Raw genomic sequence first — 16252 nt, 5'->3', positions numbered from 1 at the left:
CGTGTGAGGCAGAGAAGGCGATGGAGATTGTGGGCAGAGGCCACTCCCTCACCATCTTGAACAAAGAACAAGGAACTCAAGTGATGTCAACAAGCATTTTCTGAGAATTCTCCTCTATGGTGGGGCCTTGGTCTTGCTTATTGGAAGAACCACTGGACTCTAGTGAGGAGATAAGGGCTCTCATTGCTCTTTTGCTCTGTATTCTCTCTGTGACCTTGGCCAAGTCACTTCTGTCCTTTGGACCTATGGTCATTATTTGTAAAGCGAGGGAGTGTGTTAGACTATGTGTAGGTTTGCTGGAGGAACCAAAACAAAATACCACAGATGGGTCATTTAAACAACATATATTTATTTTCTCACAGTTGTAGAGGCTCAGAATCCAAGATCAAGGTGCCAACATGTTTGGGTTCTGGTGAGAGCTCTCTCCTTGGCTTGCAGATGGCCATCTTCTCCTTGTTCTTGACGTGGTTGTCTGTGTGTGTGTGTCTGTGTCCTTGCCTTCTTATGAGGACATCAGTCATAACGGATTAGGGTTCACCCTAAAGACCTCATTTCAACTTACCTCTTTAAAGGCTGTGTCTCTAAGTACAGTCACATTCTGAGGTACTGAGGATTAGGGCTTCAACATATGAATTTGGAGGGTGGGGGACACAGTTCAACCCACAACAGACCAGTTCAGTGGTTGACTTCACATCAAGTGCAGAAATAAGCCTTGAAGAACAATCAATCCTTCTGATTACTTGAAGACGAAAAGGTTTGTTTTAGTACTAATGTGACTTTCATACCCTGCTGACACTTGCTAGTGCAAATGGCAAGCAGGTCTCAGGTGCAGAGCCTTCAGCAGGCGATTATATCTGTATCCGTTACCTACTGATGCGTGACAAATTACCCTCAAACTCAGTGGCTTAAAACAACTCACATTTATTATATCACAGTTCCCATCGGTCAGGAATTCAGAGGCAGCTTAGTTTTATTTTTCTGGTTCAAGGTTTCCAATGAGGTGCAGAAGCCTAAAGTCTTGACTGGGACAGGTGGTTATACCTCAAAGGTGGATCAAGTTGGTGCTGGTGGGAGGAAGCCCTCCATTCCTTGTCATGTGGCTCGAGTGTCCTGACAACATGGCAGCCGGCTTCTTCCAGAGTGAGCAGTTGGAGAAAATAAGATGGCAAGGAGGAAACCACAATGTCTTTTATGTCCTAGTCTTAGAAGTCATCCACTGTCATTTCCATAAGGTCCTATTGGGAGACTGGAATGAATAGGGAACAGCTCAGTGCTACTTACTGTGGGAGGGAAGCACACAAGGCATGAGTATCAATAGGCAAGGATCACTGGAGGCTTATTCAGAGACTGATGCAGTAGAAAGTAAGAAGAGTGTTATTTACTGATTATTTTTTGGTTACCTCATTTATATTTGCATACAGAAAATGTATATTAGTATTTTGTGGTCTTTTAATTACAGATACACATATATACAAGTGATATGCTATATCTAAATTTCTAATCTGCTTTTTTCCCCACTCAATAATACATTTTTGAGATTTTGAGATTTTGAGATTAAAACAATCTGTGTTAATATAAACAGATCTGGTTCTTTACCTTACATTATAAGTATGTGCCATTTTTATTTATCGATTCCTCTATTAATGGCCATTTAGATTGTTTCCAATTTTGGGGCATCTGGATGCCTCAGTAGGTTAAGCATCCAACTCTTGGTTTCAGCTGAGGTTGTGATCTCAGGCTCGTGATCTCAGGGCCTGGTGCCAGGCTCCATGCTCAGTACGGAGTCTGCTTGAGATTCTTTCCTCCTCCCTCTGTTTGTACACCCCTCCCGCCCCCACTCAAACTCTCTCGCTCTCTAAAATAAATAAATAAAATCTTTAGATTGTTCCCAGTTCTTTGCATTTACAAAATTGATGACTGAAACATCCTTGTACATGTCTTAGGATATATGATGAGAAGGGAAATTGATGGGTTATAGAATATGTGTATTTTATGTTTTACCAGATGGAGCCAACTGTCCTTTACAATAGGTATCCTAATGTGCACTCCGCCCCCCTGCCCTCCCAACAACTTACAAAGGTTTCCATTTCTCCACAATGTTACCAACTCTTGATGTCACCCAAAACTTCATTGTTGGCAGTCTGATGGGTAGAAAAATTATATCTCAATATTTTGATTTTTAAAAATCGTGGTAAAAAACAGATGACATAAAATTCATCCTCTTGACCATTTTTAAGTGTACAATTCAGTCGCATTCAGTCTATACACGGTGTTGTACAACAGATCTCCAGAACTTTTTCATCCTTTTCATCTTGCAAAATTCCCCTTTCTCCCTTCCCTTGGGATGACCACCCCTCCACTTTATATTTCTATGAGCGTGACTACTTTGGATACAACGGATGCGTGGAAATGTACTTTTTTGTCTTTTGATGATTGACTTATTTCTTTTAGCGTAATATCCTCAAGGGTCATCCACGATGTAGCACGTGACATGCTTTCCTTCCTTACCGTGGCTGAATAATAGTCCTTTGTATGGATAGACCACATTTTCCTTATCAATTTATCATTGATGGTTATTCAGGTTGTTTCTACTTCTTGGCTCTTGTGAACAATGCTGCTGTGAGCACGGGTGTACAAATATCTCTTCTTTCCATTCTTTTGGGTATAGACCTAGAAGGGGGATTGCCGGGTCACAGGGTGATTTTATTTTTGATTTTCACTGAATCTCCATCCCGTTCTCTAGAGTGGCAGCACCATTTTACACACCCTCCAAGGGGACATGCAGGTTCCAATCTCTCCACATCCTCCCCATCAAGGGTTATTTTCCGTGTTTCTTGATAGTGGCCATTCAACATTTTAATTTTACATCTCCCTGCAAACAAGTGAGTTTGGGCATCTTTATACAATCCCACTTGAACAATGGGGAAATTACAGTTCTGGGAGATTCCATCACTTGCCCCAAAACTCAGGGCTGGTCCGTGGGAGAGTTGAATTGGAACCCAGGGTTGTAGGCTCCTGATACCCCTGTTCTTTCCAGATGTGAGCCTGCCTTCAAGCCTGCAGGGCTTCTTTAAGAAAAGAAAGGAGGGGGAAGGAGCAGCTCCCTGCTTCTGAATTCCTGCCGGTTACGCCTCTGACAAGTGGGGAATCTACAGCATTATTGTTCTTGGATCCGTAGGCCGAGTGGTGTTACCTCCACCTAGGAGGAAGCGGTGTCTAAGCTAATACCCTGGACGGGAAATGTGTGCCCAGAAGATTAGCTCCATTGTGTGGGGCTGGACGCTTTCCACCGACTTTGTTTATGGGACAGATTGTTTTTGTGAAGTTGTTTGCTCCGGTGAGTCTGTGAGCTCTTGAGGCCTGCTGGCCGCGGACAGGGTCAGATTTACGGGTAGCCTGGAGCGTGGTCAGGAAAGGCCACAAAGGAGAGGTCCCCTGGGGGACTTCAAGAGTCTGTCTAGAACTCCCTTGAAAAGCAAAATCGCAGCCCTACTTTATTTTATTTATTTCGAAAATGGGACTTGAGACAGGGTGGTGGATTTTTCTTCCCTGTTGGCTCTTGAGGCTGATCTTTTTACGTCCACTGTCTACATCCCACGTCAGCTCACCTCTGCACACATCCATCTGCATGGCTGGAATTCTGAGGTGATTGCTTTTTGTCCCCCGATTCCTTCCGCCAGAAGCTTTGCGCCTAACCGCAACAGCTCACTTGCGCCCATTTGTTCCAAATCAGTGAGCAGATGGCATCGGAAAGCGCGTGGTTCACACTCTTTGCTCAGAGGCCACGAGGCCTCTCTCCTCGGGTGGTCTGGGAGAACGCGTTGTGTCTGCATGCCTATTGCTAACATGTGCTCTCTCTTCATTGTTCTAGCCTCCTACCCACCCACCCAGCCAGCCACCACCCAGGCAGATGGCCCCAGCACCCTGCGCTTCCATACTGCCCTCAAACCTCAAGAATTTAGGCCAGGCAGTCTGGACGAGAAGGATGCAGAAATACAAAAAGAAATAGAAAATTTCTTAGCTTCACTCAGCCTCAGTTTTCTTACCTGTATGATGGCACGATAAGGCCACCTGGGCTCCCGAGCTTACAGAGGGAGTCAAAGACATTAGTAGCTAAAAGCACCTACAGCAGCGCCAGGTATCTGGGAAACACTCAATAAATGGTTCCTCTTATTTCCTGAACGCCCACCTTGGGCCAGACCCTGTGCTCAGGGACACGGGAAACTGACATGGAACACACCCTTGTCTCTAAGAGCTCATCTTCGAGAGAGAACCACGATTAACAGGCTAGTGTGTGTAACGTGATGATAGAAGCGCAGAGTAGGCACCTAAACCAGGCTGGGGGTTTCAGGGAAGTCTTCCTGGAGGAGGTGACAGCTAAACCGAGCCTGAAGAAGTGACTCCCTCTGCTTTTTAGATGACCCTGCCGAAAGCATACCAGAGCCTCCAGTGACACCGGTTGGTGGCCCTGTCCTGTGGAAGGCCCTTCCTATCTGCTCCAGCTCTGACTGTCGTCCTCTCTTGAACCCCCTCAATGCTGTGCTAAAAAAAGAAATCTCCACTTAATTATTTCCTGTCTCCTCTACTGCAGATGTCTTCATTCTTTAACAGAAAGGATATCGCCTTAAAGGTTTCCATGACTCCCACAGTCCCTGGGAAAGGCCTTCATCACTCATTCAGTGTTCATTTACTTAAGCTACTCAGTGTCAATAAACACCAATTGGTGATGAGTCTCACCCTGGAAAATCAGGTCCAGATTCTGTACAAGCCTTAAAATGAGGCATGTTTGTCTCTTTCCTGTCACTGAGCCACCATCCAGGTCCCGGTGGCTCTGGGCATGCTTGATGGCAGCGTCCATGGCAAGACAGCAGGATGGCAGGGGAGATGAGATTTGAAGTCCCATGTCTAGCATCTGATCTCTGTCACTTCATGGCTCTTGCTTTGCCCTCATAACCCTGGGAGGTGACCTCTATTATCCTGTTGCCCTGATCACTGTCCCAGCAGGTCACAGTTGTCTTGTCTTTAACTGGGGGACACCTAGACAGTCCACTCAAGGCGCCTCCCGGCTACCCAGCCCTACCTCAGCTCTTCCCCCCCTGCGGTCTCGCTGCCATGCCCACTTTGTCCCTGGTCATCTATGGTCACCCTGGGGCCACTTCACCACTCCCAGAGCAACTCCCATTCATGTCACCCACCAGCACCATCAACCCCTCTAACAGGGCACATGGAATCTTCTGGATGCAGAATTGAAGCCCTCCCCCCACCTAACCTTGTTGTACACTGAGTTTATCTTCATGTTGTCTCTTCCTAGAATCCCAAATGGGAAATGATGCAAAAACCTTCTCCGCCTTTGGGTTATCCCACACCCTAACAGTTTTCTCGTGGGGGTTCTGCCTAGACGGACTTGTGGACACAGCTGACTGCTTCCCCACCTCTCTCTCTCCCTCTTCTTCTATACTCTTCACTCCACTGGGCTGGAAAGGATCAGCTTTAGGAGTGGGGAGGAAGGTGATTCAAGGAAGGAAGCCGGCTGGCTGATTAGGGAACGTATGTCTGCAGATATTTGAAAATCTTACCCATTACACTCCCTGCCAAGGGTCCTAGGAAGGTTAAACAGGAGATGTATACATTTGGTTTCTATGTGTACACAAGGGAAGAGACCAAAAGAATAGAAACAGTGTAGGTTCTGGAATCAAGCTGCTTGGGTTCACATATGATACCTTCACCAGCTAGAAGCTGTACGGCCTTTGGCAAATCATTTCAACTCTCTGAACTTTGGTTTGCTCATGTGAGATGGGGATAATGTTAACCCCTACCTCACTCACTTGTGAGAAGTCAGTGAAGTCATGCCCCTGTGTTCATTAGGAATCATATGTGGGTGCTCATCATAAAGATTGGTGCTGATTTTATTTGGGGATATGTGCTCCTTGGTGTGACCCTGAATAAAAGTGAATTTTTTGGTTAGTAAAGAAGGAGGAAATGAATGCCGGATAGGTGCCTAGCAACTGGTCTCTGTCATGGTTGGTAAAGTGGTGTCAGCATCGTGCCTAGTGCAGAGTAAGTACTGGAAAACGCTAGTTAGCAGCAATGTTATTTGTCATGAACTCTGTCCCATGGGATCTGAAATTTGGACTGGCGTCTACTTGGTTGCAAGGCGATTAGGGAAAAATGGTTGTGGGATCCCTAGGAATCACCCAATCATTTCAGATTATAGCTTGCCTCCCCCCAACATATGGTGAATCTCTGTCCCTATAACCTCCAATTTACCTCTGAGCGGCTTTAGCCTAGCATGAGTTGTAATGCACAGTTCCGTTCTTCCCACGGGGCCCAACAGCACAATCTCATATTGGATTTCATTTCCAGCATTTCTTGGCCTGACCTTTGGAATATACCAGGCACTCTACCCTTTTGTGTGTCGGTGTCTGTCTCCCTCTCCACTCCCTAAAGGTGCTAATCCAGCAGCTTACTGTAAATGGTGTGAATTTCTTCCAACGGCCATGGTCATGTTTCTTAATCAATAGCCTGGCTTGTCAGCACCAAGTAAACACAACTTTGATTTGAAGTGAAGTTAGGAAGCCAAAGGACGCTGCTGCAAAATCACACAGAGAAGGGACCCTTTATTCCGTACATTAATTAGGTCATTTAAGTCAACAAAGAAGAGCAATGCTTTGAGCAATGGTTATGTGCCAGGCACTGCTCTAAGCTCTATGTGTGTATTGACTCATTTCATCCTTGTGATCTTTCAAGGTGTTGTGACTGTCCCTATTTTATAGGGGAAAGAACTGGGGAACAGGTGAATAGCGATTGAGTTCTATTGTGAGTCAGGCCCCGTGTCCAGGGGCTGAAGATGCAGTAGTGAATCAGACAGACGTGAATTCCTGTCTCACGGCACTTCGAGTCTAGCGGAGGAATACGGACAAAAAGCAAACACCTAAATTAACAGGATCATTTCAGAGAGTGTTTCGGTCAGGGGTGGTTTTGGCCGCAAGTACCAGATAACCCGATCACAGTGGCGCAAACCCTAGGGATTTATTTTCCTCCATGGAACAGGTGGTGAGAGGATGCTGGGGCTGGTTCTATGGCGCAGGAATCTGATATTTGCATGGACTTTCCCTCCTGGTCATTGAATGGCTGAACAGCTCCAGTCATCTGCTCTGTGATCCAGTGGGCAGGTGAAGATTGGGGGGGATGCCAGTTTCTCGTTGGCCATGTGGGGGTTCAATGGACACCTCGGCCTGGGTGGCCATGGAGGAGAAGGGAGGGGATAGTGGAAGGCAGGTCAGCCGGCCAACAGTGCCTGCCACGGAAAGTGCAGGGGGGAGAAGTCAAATGGGACCCTGGGAGAGAGGGCTCCCGGGTATGGCATGTGGGGGGAGGTGACAACCGAGCGGAGACCCGATAACAAGCTGCCAACTCTGCGAAGATCTGCGGACAGAGCACTCCACACAGAGGATATAGCAAAGCAAAGAGCCTTGTTCAGAAATGAGCATGGTGAGACACTGGGACAGAGAGGCGGCCAGAGCTGCCGGAGAAGACGGTGTTGGGGAGCAGGTCGGGGGAGCCCAAGAGGAAGACAGGAGCGACATCATCGTGCAGGATGTTTGGCTCTTACTCAGCATGTGATGGGAAGTTACTGGGGGCTTTTCATTAGGGGACTAAAATGATCTGATTCATGTCTTAAAAGGAATTATTGGGGCAGAACTGCTGTGAGGGTCACAAGGCTTAAGGAGACTTAATTCTAGGTGACGCTATGGCTTTCCCAGCTCCCTCTTCTTGGTTTGCTTTTTTCTGCCTCTTGGACCACCTCTGAGCATTGCCCCCCCTTTGTCTCACAGTGACTCCTGGAGAGCTGGACTGGGCCGTGCTCATCTCTGTCCCCCAGTACCTAACAGAGGACCAGGCGCATGGTGGCACTTGGTAAGCATCCCAAACTGGAGCCATTCACCCTCCTCTCTCTTGGTTGGGGCTACAACAGTGGCTCTTAGCCAAGGGAGTCTGCCTCCCAGCGGATACTTGGCAATGTCTGGACACATTTTTGGTTGTCACAACCAGAGCAGGAGCAGGGGATGCAGAGCCCAGGATTGCCAGGAAGCATCCTACAATGCACAGGACAGCCCCCCACAATACAGAATTATCCGGCCCCAAATGTCAGCAGTGCTGGGGTTGGGAAGACCCGCACTACCTCTCCATACCTGTTCTATTGTTTCCTTAATATTTGTCTTTACATTCACTCACTCTCTAAATTTAAAAAAAAAAAAGCTGTATATCATTTTCATAAATAAGAAATCAGGGGCACTTGCCTTCAATAGAAGATAACTGGAAAGATAAATACTCAGCCAACCAAAGTCAACTACATTCTAGCCGCTACTAGCTCAAGGCTCTGGGTTTCCCGTGGTTAAAAAGGGGGGTCGGGGGGGCGCCTGGGTGGCACAGCGGTTAAGCGTCTGCCTTCGGCTCAGGGCGTGATCCCGGCGTTATGGGATCGAGCCCCACATCAGGCTCCTCCGCTGTGAGCCTGCTTCTTCCTCTCCCACTCCCCCTCCTTGTGTTCCCTCTCTCGCTGGCTGTCTCTATCTCTGTCAAAAAATAAATAAAATCTTAAAAAAAAAATTAAAAAAAAGGGGGTGTTGGGCAATGCCACAGAAGGCTAAGAAGGATGGAGGAACCACTTCAGATTAATGAGAGTAAAGAGAAAGGGCTTATAAACGCAATGTAATCCTGAACTGGATCCTGGGTCAGAAAAACCACAATTACTGAAATGGCTTTTTGGGGACGGTTCACAAACTTTGAATATAGATTTCATGTTAGATGCTGGCATGGTGTCACTAGGAAATTTCCTGAAGTTAGTGACCATACTATGGTGATGGAAGCCAATGTCCTTCCTTGTTCTTCGGGGGTACATGAATTACTTAGGGATAAAGGATGATGATTGTGGCAATTGAGTCTCAAATGCTTTTATAATAAGTGTGTGTGTGACTTGCCTTTGAGAAAAAAAAGATCGGGCAGTGGTTGTGAATCTCTTTTTTTAAAAGATTTTATTTATTTGAGAGAGAGAGAGAGAGAGAGAGAGAGCAAGCATGAGCGGGGGGAGGGGCAGAGGTAGGGGGAGAAGCAGACTCCCTGTTGAGTGGGGAGTCCAATGTGGGGCTTGGTCCCAGGGCCCTGGGATCATGACCTGAGCCGAAGGCAGACGCTTAACTGACTAAGCCACCCAGGCCCCCCAGTGGTTCTCAATCTTGGCTGCGTTTTTGAAAGCCCCCAGGAACTACTAACATTNAGGCTCGGTCCCAGGGCCCTGGGATCATGACCTGAGCCGAAGGCAGACGCTTAACTGACTAAGCCCCCCAGGCCCCCCAGTGGTTCTCAATCTTGGCTGCGTTTTTGAAAGCCCCCAGGAACTACTAACATTCTGATACCTGAGCTTCCCTACTACCACTGAATTATATCAGCACCTGTAAGGGTGGTATTTTAGAAAAATCTCCCCAAAGGTGCAGAGATGTTTGAGAACCGTTGCCCCAGGGAATGAAGAGTGTGGGCCTGATTCCATTATAAATCTTTCAGTTTCATTTTTTAAAAGTGTGTGTATGTGCGTGTGTGCATATATATGTACACACATATGTATGTCTTTATATTTACAGGTGTGTATGGCACATCTATGCGTATATATTTGTACATACACACACAGGAAGAAAGCAAATGTGCAAAGATGTCAACAGTTGGTGAATCCTAGTGAAGAGTGTAAGAGAGTTTACTGCTCTTGCAACTTTTCTGTAGGTCTGGATTTTTTTTCAAAATAAAAATTAAAAGCAAGAAAACAAACACAAAAAAGATCTCCTGAAGGTACCTTTAGTAACACAAAAGTCTTGAGTTTTTAAAAGCTCAGGAACGCGGGGGGCGCCTATGTGCCTCAGTTGGTTAAGCATCTGCCTTTGGCTCAGGTCATGATCCCGGGTCCTGGGATCGAGCCCAAGCCCCACGTTGGGCTCCCTGCACAGCGGAGAGCCTGCTTCTCCCTTTCCCCTCTGCTCCTTCTCTCTCTCTCTCAAATAAAATCTTTTAAAAAATAAATAAACAAAAGTTCAGGAAGGGCTTCGTATTAGTTTCTAATGAGTTGAAGAGTTTGTATTTTACTCCTGAAATAGTTAAGAAAAATTCAGATGTCTACCAAATGGAAAAACGCTATCTTCCATGTCTTCCTATTTATATTGATGAAGACAGTCAAATTAACTAAGGAATGATACTAGACACTAAAAACTAGATACTAGGTTTTTTTTTTTGGGGGGGGGTTCTGTTATTGCTGCAAAATCACACTTCTGTAGAGCTGTAGTTTTGTGTATCGGTGAGACAGTATGTTCTAGTCAATGTGCCTGAGGCTGGGATTGTCTTGATTCATATGAAAGAAAAAATATTCTCTTTTAAAAAAGGTGAACAAAAGAGGTGTTAAAGAAAGAGTAGCACCAACAAGAGGCTTTCTCAGCAGAGGGATTGAGAGCAAATAGAAAGAGGGATGATTTTCTCATTGTAATTTAGTGTGTTCAGCGGGGGCCAGTCCCCTGGAGACCCAGGGAAGCTCAGCTATGTGGTGGGGGGAGGTGAGGTGTTCTCTTCAGTCTTATGAAATTACTAGCCCAGAGACTAGTTTATTATTATCCTATTATCAGATGATAACACTCTGGAGGCCAGGGGCCAATCTGGGGGTGGGTCGTCCTGCCCTTTGAGGTTTTTAGATCATTGTGAAGGGGCTGGCTACTCCCACTGCATTCCGAGTCCTGGGGAAATTCCAACGTCCCTGCAAGGATGTCCCTGAATTCCTAGGGCCTTACTTTCTCACTGTCACCTGGTCCTCGACTTCCGCCTGGCTCTGCTGACTTCTTCTGGCTTTTGTGGGAATTCGTTTGTCTTCAGTCTGGCAAGCGTTGGGTCAGTCCCTCGCTGCGACTTCCAGCACACGCAGACACGCCCAGACACAGACACACACAGACGCAGACACACACACACGCACAGAGGCACGTGAGTGCAAAAGCGTGCCCAAGCATGGGCGGGCACAGCGATACCCACAGACTCAGACTGACAGACACATGCACAGACACACACGGACACACGCACAGATAGGCAGAGACACACCAGACCTGAGTGTGCAGTAGGCTTTGCAAGGGGCTCAGGGTCTGGAGGGAGTTTTCAGTACAAACAACTTTCAAGTGATCATTAGGTGTATATATATATATACACACACACACCTAATGATAAAATATGTGTGTGTGTGTGTATATATATATATATATTATTTGAGAGAGAGAGAACGAATGCAAAAGCAGGGGGAGGAGGAGAGGAAGAGGGAGAAGCAGGTCCCGGGCTGAGCAGGGAGCCTGATGTGGGACTCGATCCCAGAAACCCAGGATCATGACATGAGCCGAAGGCAGATGCTTAACCGACTGAGCCACCCAGGTGCCCCAGATCATTAGGTATCTTCAGGGTCCTCTGAACATCATTGTGTTTCTCCCTTCTTTTACTTTCCCTTCCAAATATTCTTCTCCACTTTTTTTCTCATCAGAGCAGTTCATTACTCTCAGCTCTCCAGTTGCACACTGCTCTGGGCATCGCGTGCACGCGTCTTCTCTCGTGGGTGTGCTCTGCTAAGAAACAGGCCTCCGGGTTGGGCTTTTCCTCCCTCGGCGGTTTTCCAGGGGAAACGAGCAGCACAGAGATTGATTTCCGCGCTGCTGTGAGTTCTGCCACATGCCCTCCCGCAACCCCAGAGCCCTGGCGCTGTGTCTTGGTCCCTTCAGGCTGTCATAAACAGTAGACATTGATTTCTCACAGTTCTGGAGGCTGGGGAGTCCAAGGTCAAGGTGCCGGCGGGTTTGCTCCCTGGTGACAGCCTCTTCCTAAGTTCACAGTTGGCCATCTTGTCTCTGGGTCCTCACGTGGCGGAAGGGGGAGGGAGATGTCTGGCGTCTTTTTTATAAGGGCACGAATTCCACTCCTGAGAGCTCCACTCTCATGACCTCATCACCTCCCAAGACCCCACCTCCTCACGCCATCCCCTTGGGGGTTAGCTTTCAACATATGAATTTGGGGGGGGAGAGGCACAAACATTGAGACCGTAGCAGGTGATTATTGGTGGTAATGGTGGTGGTTTCATCTATCCCTACCTGGTAGGATTGTTGGGAAGACCACATGGCAGGTAGTGGGTAGCAATTGTGGGGGGTGGTGGTGGCGTCTACTGTGGATTTACAATTCTGTTCGAAGTCAAACTATGGCCCTAGTGTTCTCAGAGATCCCTCTCCTGTCTCTTTGAACATGCCAAGCTCTTTCCTGGCTCCAGGCTTTGGGCATGCTGTTCTCTCTACTTGGGGTTCTTCTTCTCCTGTTCTTGATATGTTCAGCTCCTTGGTGTCTCAGTCTTCATGTCATTACATTAGAAAAGCTTTTTGGGACCTTAGTGATTCCCTTCACAGCATTTGGCACAGCTCACAATTACTTTACTTTTCTTTTGTACTTATCTGGAGCCCGTTCTCCTCCTCCAGGGAGTAAACTCTTTGAGGACCAGAACCGTGTCTTGTTGTTGAATGAAACTCCCCCTTCAAACCCTCCCCCAAGAAATGGATAGCTCTTAAGGGCCTGATTTCTTACACCAGTCTTAGAATGGACACTTTCCAGGTTGCTCCTAGAAAACCCTGTCAGCAATACCTAGGTAAACTCAGCACCTCATTTTTTTAAAAAAGATTTTATTTATTTATTTATTTGAGAGACAGAAAGAGAAGAAGGGAGAGAGAATCTTTTTTTTTCTTGTTTATATATTTATTTACTTATTTATTTATTTTGAATTTTTTTCAATTTTTTAAATTTAAATTCAATTAATTAACATATAATGTATTACCGGTTTCAGAGGTAGAGGTCAGCGATTCATCAGTCTTATGTAATGCCCAGTGCTCATTATATCACGTGCCTTCCTTCATGTCCATCACCCAGTTACCCCATCCCTCCCACCTCCTTCCCCTCCAGCAACCCTCAGTTTGTGTCCTATGATTAAGAGTCTCTTATGGTTTGTCAGGGGAAGAGAATCTGAAGCTGACTCCACGAAGAGCTCAGAGCCCAATGTAGGGCTCGATCTCACAACCTTGAGATCATGACCTGAGCCAAAACCAAGAGTCGGATGCTTAACTGACTGAGCCACCCAGGTGCCCCAGCACCTCATTTTTTTAAAAAAACTTTTTATTTTCAAATAATTTCAGACTTACAGAGAAGTTACAAGAAGAGCAGAGTATTCCCATATCCCCTCACCCAGCACCTCCAAATGTTAGTGTGTTCTAAACTATAGTACAGGGGTGCTTGGGTGGCTCAGTTGGTGAAGCATCTGCCTTCAGCTCAGGTCATGATCCCAGGGTCCTGGGATCGAGTCCTGCATCAGGCTCCCTGCTCAGCGGGGAGTCTGCTTCTCCCTCTCTCTCTGCCCCTCCGCCCNCAGAGTATTCCCATATCCCCTCACCCAGCACCTCCAAATGTTAGTGTGTTCTAAACTATAGTACAGGGGTGCCTGGGTGGCTCAGCTGGTGAAGCATCTGCCTTCAGCTCAGGTCATGATCCCAGGGTCCCGGGATCGAGTCCTGCATCAGGCTCCCTGCTCAGCGGGGAGTCTGCTTCTCCCTCTTTCTCTGCCCCTCCGCCTGCTGTGCTCTCTCTTTCTCAAATAAATAAATAAAATCTTTTTAAAAAATAAAAATAAAATAAACTATAGTAAAATTATCAAAACTAAGAAATTAACATGGGTAAAATATTATTAACTAACCTAAGAACTTTGTTCAGATTTCACCAGTTTTTTCCTATAATGTCCTTTTTCTGTCCAGGGTCCCACACTTATACAGTAATTGTGTCTCTTTAGTCCTCTCCAGTCTGTGACAATTCCTCAGGCTTTCCTTGTTTCTTATGACTTTGACATTTTCATTTTATTTTTACTTTATTTTATTTTGTTTTGTTTTAATTCCAGTATCATGTTATTATTACTTTGTTATTATTACAGTGTTATTATTACTTTCATGACTTTGACACTTTAAAGAAAATACTGGTCTTGTATTTTGTAGACTGTCCCTCAGGTTGGATTTGTCTGATGTTTTCTCTGGATACAACAGGGCTTATGAGTTTTGGGGGAGGATGTGGTGGAGGTGAAGTGCCCTTCTTATCAAATTATATCGGGTTCCATACAAACATAACATAGTACTAGTGATGTTAGCCTTAATCACTTTGTTCGTGTGGTGTTTACAGGGTTCCTTCACTGTGAAGTTACTGTTTTTCTCTTTATAACTAATAAATATCTTGGGAGGGAAACTTCAAGACTATCCTGTTTCTCCTTAAATTTTTGCCCACTTAAATTTTAACATCCGTGGGTGGACCTTATTGCAGCAATTAGTACTGTGCTTTTCAATGGTGATTTTTTTTTAAAATTTCCCTCATTGACTCTACATTTATTTATTCCTTTTTTTTTGTGGGGGTGGTGGTGCAAGCAAGCGGGGGAGGGGCAAAGTGAGAAGAATAGAGAGAATCTTAAGGAGGCTTCATGCTCAGCACAGTGCCTGACTCAGGGCTTGATCTCACAACCTTAAGATCATGACCTGAGCTGAAATCAAGAGTCAGATGCTTAACTGACTGAGCCACCCAGGCACACCTCACCCTACATTTATTAATTGTTAAGTCTTCTTTAAGGAAAGAAACTCCCTCCCTCCCTTCTTTCCTTCCTTCCATCAATATGAACTCAAGGGTATTTATTTTATTCTAAGGCTTCTAATGCAATACTATTGTTTTTTGTTGTAGCTGCTTAAATTGTTCCAGCTTTGGCTGTTGGGAGCTCCTTCATGTTTGCTCCCTTTTCCTCTCAATAAGCATCCAAATTTTTTAAAGCAATTCCCCAATTTCTGACACTGCATGGCGTTCCCGGCTCATCTTGTATTTTCCCTGCCCCAGCTCTGGAAGCAACCACTTCTCCCAGGAGCCCTGGTTCCTTTTATCGGAGTATGGTGTTTAGAAACCAACATATGAGTGGCAAGTGTGTTCATTGCTACTGAGGAATCCTTGCTTCTAAGACCTCTCAGTGTTCAGAGCTTGGAAATACGTATATCGATCCATGCAAAAACACACATCTATATCTATATCTTTATGTGTCTCTCTTTCTATTTATTAAAAAACTTTAGTTCATTACAAGACTACTGATTTTAACTAATCACCATAGGATCATTCTAGCTTCCCTCCTCTTTTGTAATTTTCTTTATTTGCAACTTGTTTGGGGTTTTTTTGTTTTTCATTGAAGGGCTGATCCCTAAGTCTTGATACATTGTGATTCACGCTCCCCTCTCATCCCTCCCCACTTCCTTTCTTCCCTGGAAATGGCTGACATGAGAACACAACTTTGGAACCCTGGCTGCTGCTGTCAGAAGCTAGACAGAAAAGAGCCCATCAGATTTCATGGTCCTTCTTAGTGCAAAAAGCACTAATTACATACTTAATACTTTATCGGCAGTTGGGTGCATGAGGTCAGCCCAGGCTCTGGAATGTAAGCTTATTGTTCCAGTCAAATGAGTCAGTTAAAATGGGAATGCAAATTTATTTGAGCAGCTGTCTATCAACAAAGTCTTGGAGGTGGGTGGAGAAAAAGGTAGTTTTTCTGTTTTCTGCTCTGGCCTTCTGGAGAAAACTCTCACCTAGTGGCCCTCTAACCTTGACCGCTGTCTTGCTCCTGAAGGCTCCTTGCCTCTGTGGCTGCCTTCTTTTCTCCTCCTTGATTTCTGCCCCTCCTGCTCCCAAATGCACACTGGTCTCTTTTCCTCTGACTCCCTATCTTTATTTCCCTCTTCACAGACCTTGTGAACTTTCACCTGGAAGTGGATCCTTAGCAGACAACTTTTCATGGCTGGGTCCTCAGAAACTTTCCCGTCAGAAAAACCTAGTTTACGTTTTCCTTTATTTTGTTGTCTGAAGTCTGGTTTTTGTTCCCTTAGTCCCCTGTCCTTGTCACACTTCGGGTGTGGGGCAATTTTGTTTTTCCGTTCTTTCATACCAGCTTGGAGCCGTTCAGCATGAAACCACAGGAATGTTTTCTTGAAAACCCGAATTTTGCCCACTGTGCTCCGGATAGATGAAGATAAGGAAGGAGGGCAGGAGTTGCCCACTGTGATGGCATACGGAGCGTTTATTATTTGAAACTCAAAAGCCCGAGTCTTTTAGCTCCCTCTGGGAAGAAAGAAGTAAGCCTGTTCCAGGC

The 16252-nt window shown here is 45.8% G+C and overlaps 1 long non-coding RNA gene across 1 annotated transcript in view; it reads left to right on the top strand.

Annotated features, from left to right (window-relative positions):
* LOC109489436 overlaps positions 1-8358 on the top strand; it is a 73501-nt gene extending 65143 nt beyond the window's left edge. The window contains exon 3 of the long non-coding RNA XR_002142431.2: positions 7836-8358. This is a non-coding gene — a long non-coding RNA (uncharacterized LOC109489436). The remainder of the gene's footprint in view (positions 1-7835) is intronic.
* The last annotated feature ends 7894 nt before the right edge of the window (positions 8359-16252 follow it).

The sequence above is a fragment of the Ailuropoda melanoleuca genome, chromosome 10 (assembly GCF_002007445.2).
Source record: "Ailuropoda melanoleuca isolate Jingjing chromosome 10, ASM200744v2, whole genome shotgun sequence".
In the NCBI taxonomy this organism is placed as follows: domain Eukaryota; kingdom Metazoa; phylum Chordata; class Mammalia; order Carnivora; family Ursidae; genus Ailuropoda; species Ailuropoda melanoleuca.
The sequence above is the reverse complement of the archived record's forward strand: the minus strand, read 5'-3'. Positions and strand labels throughout refer to the sequence as shown.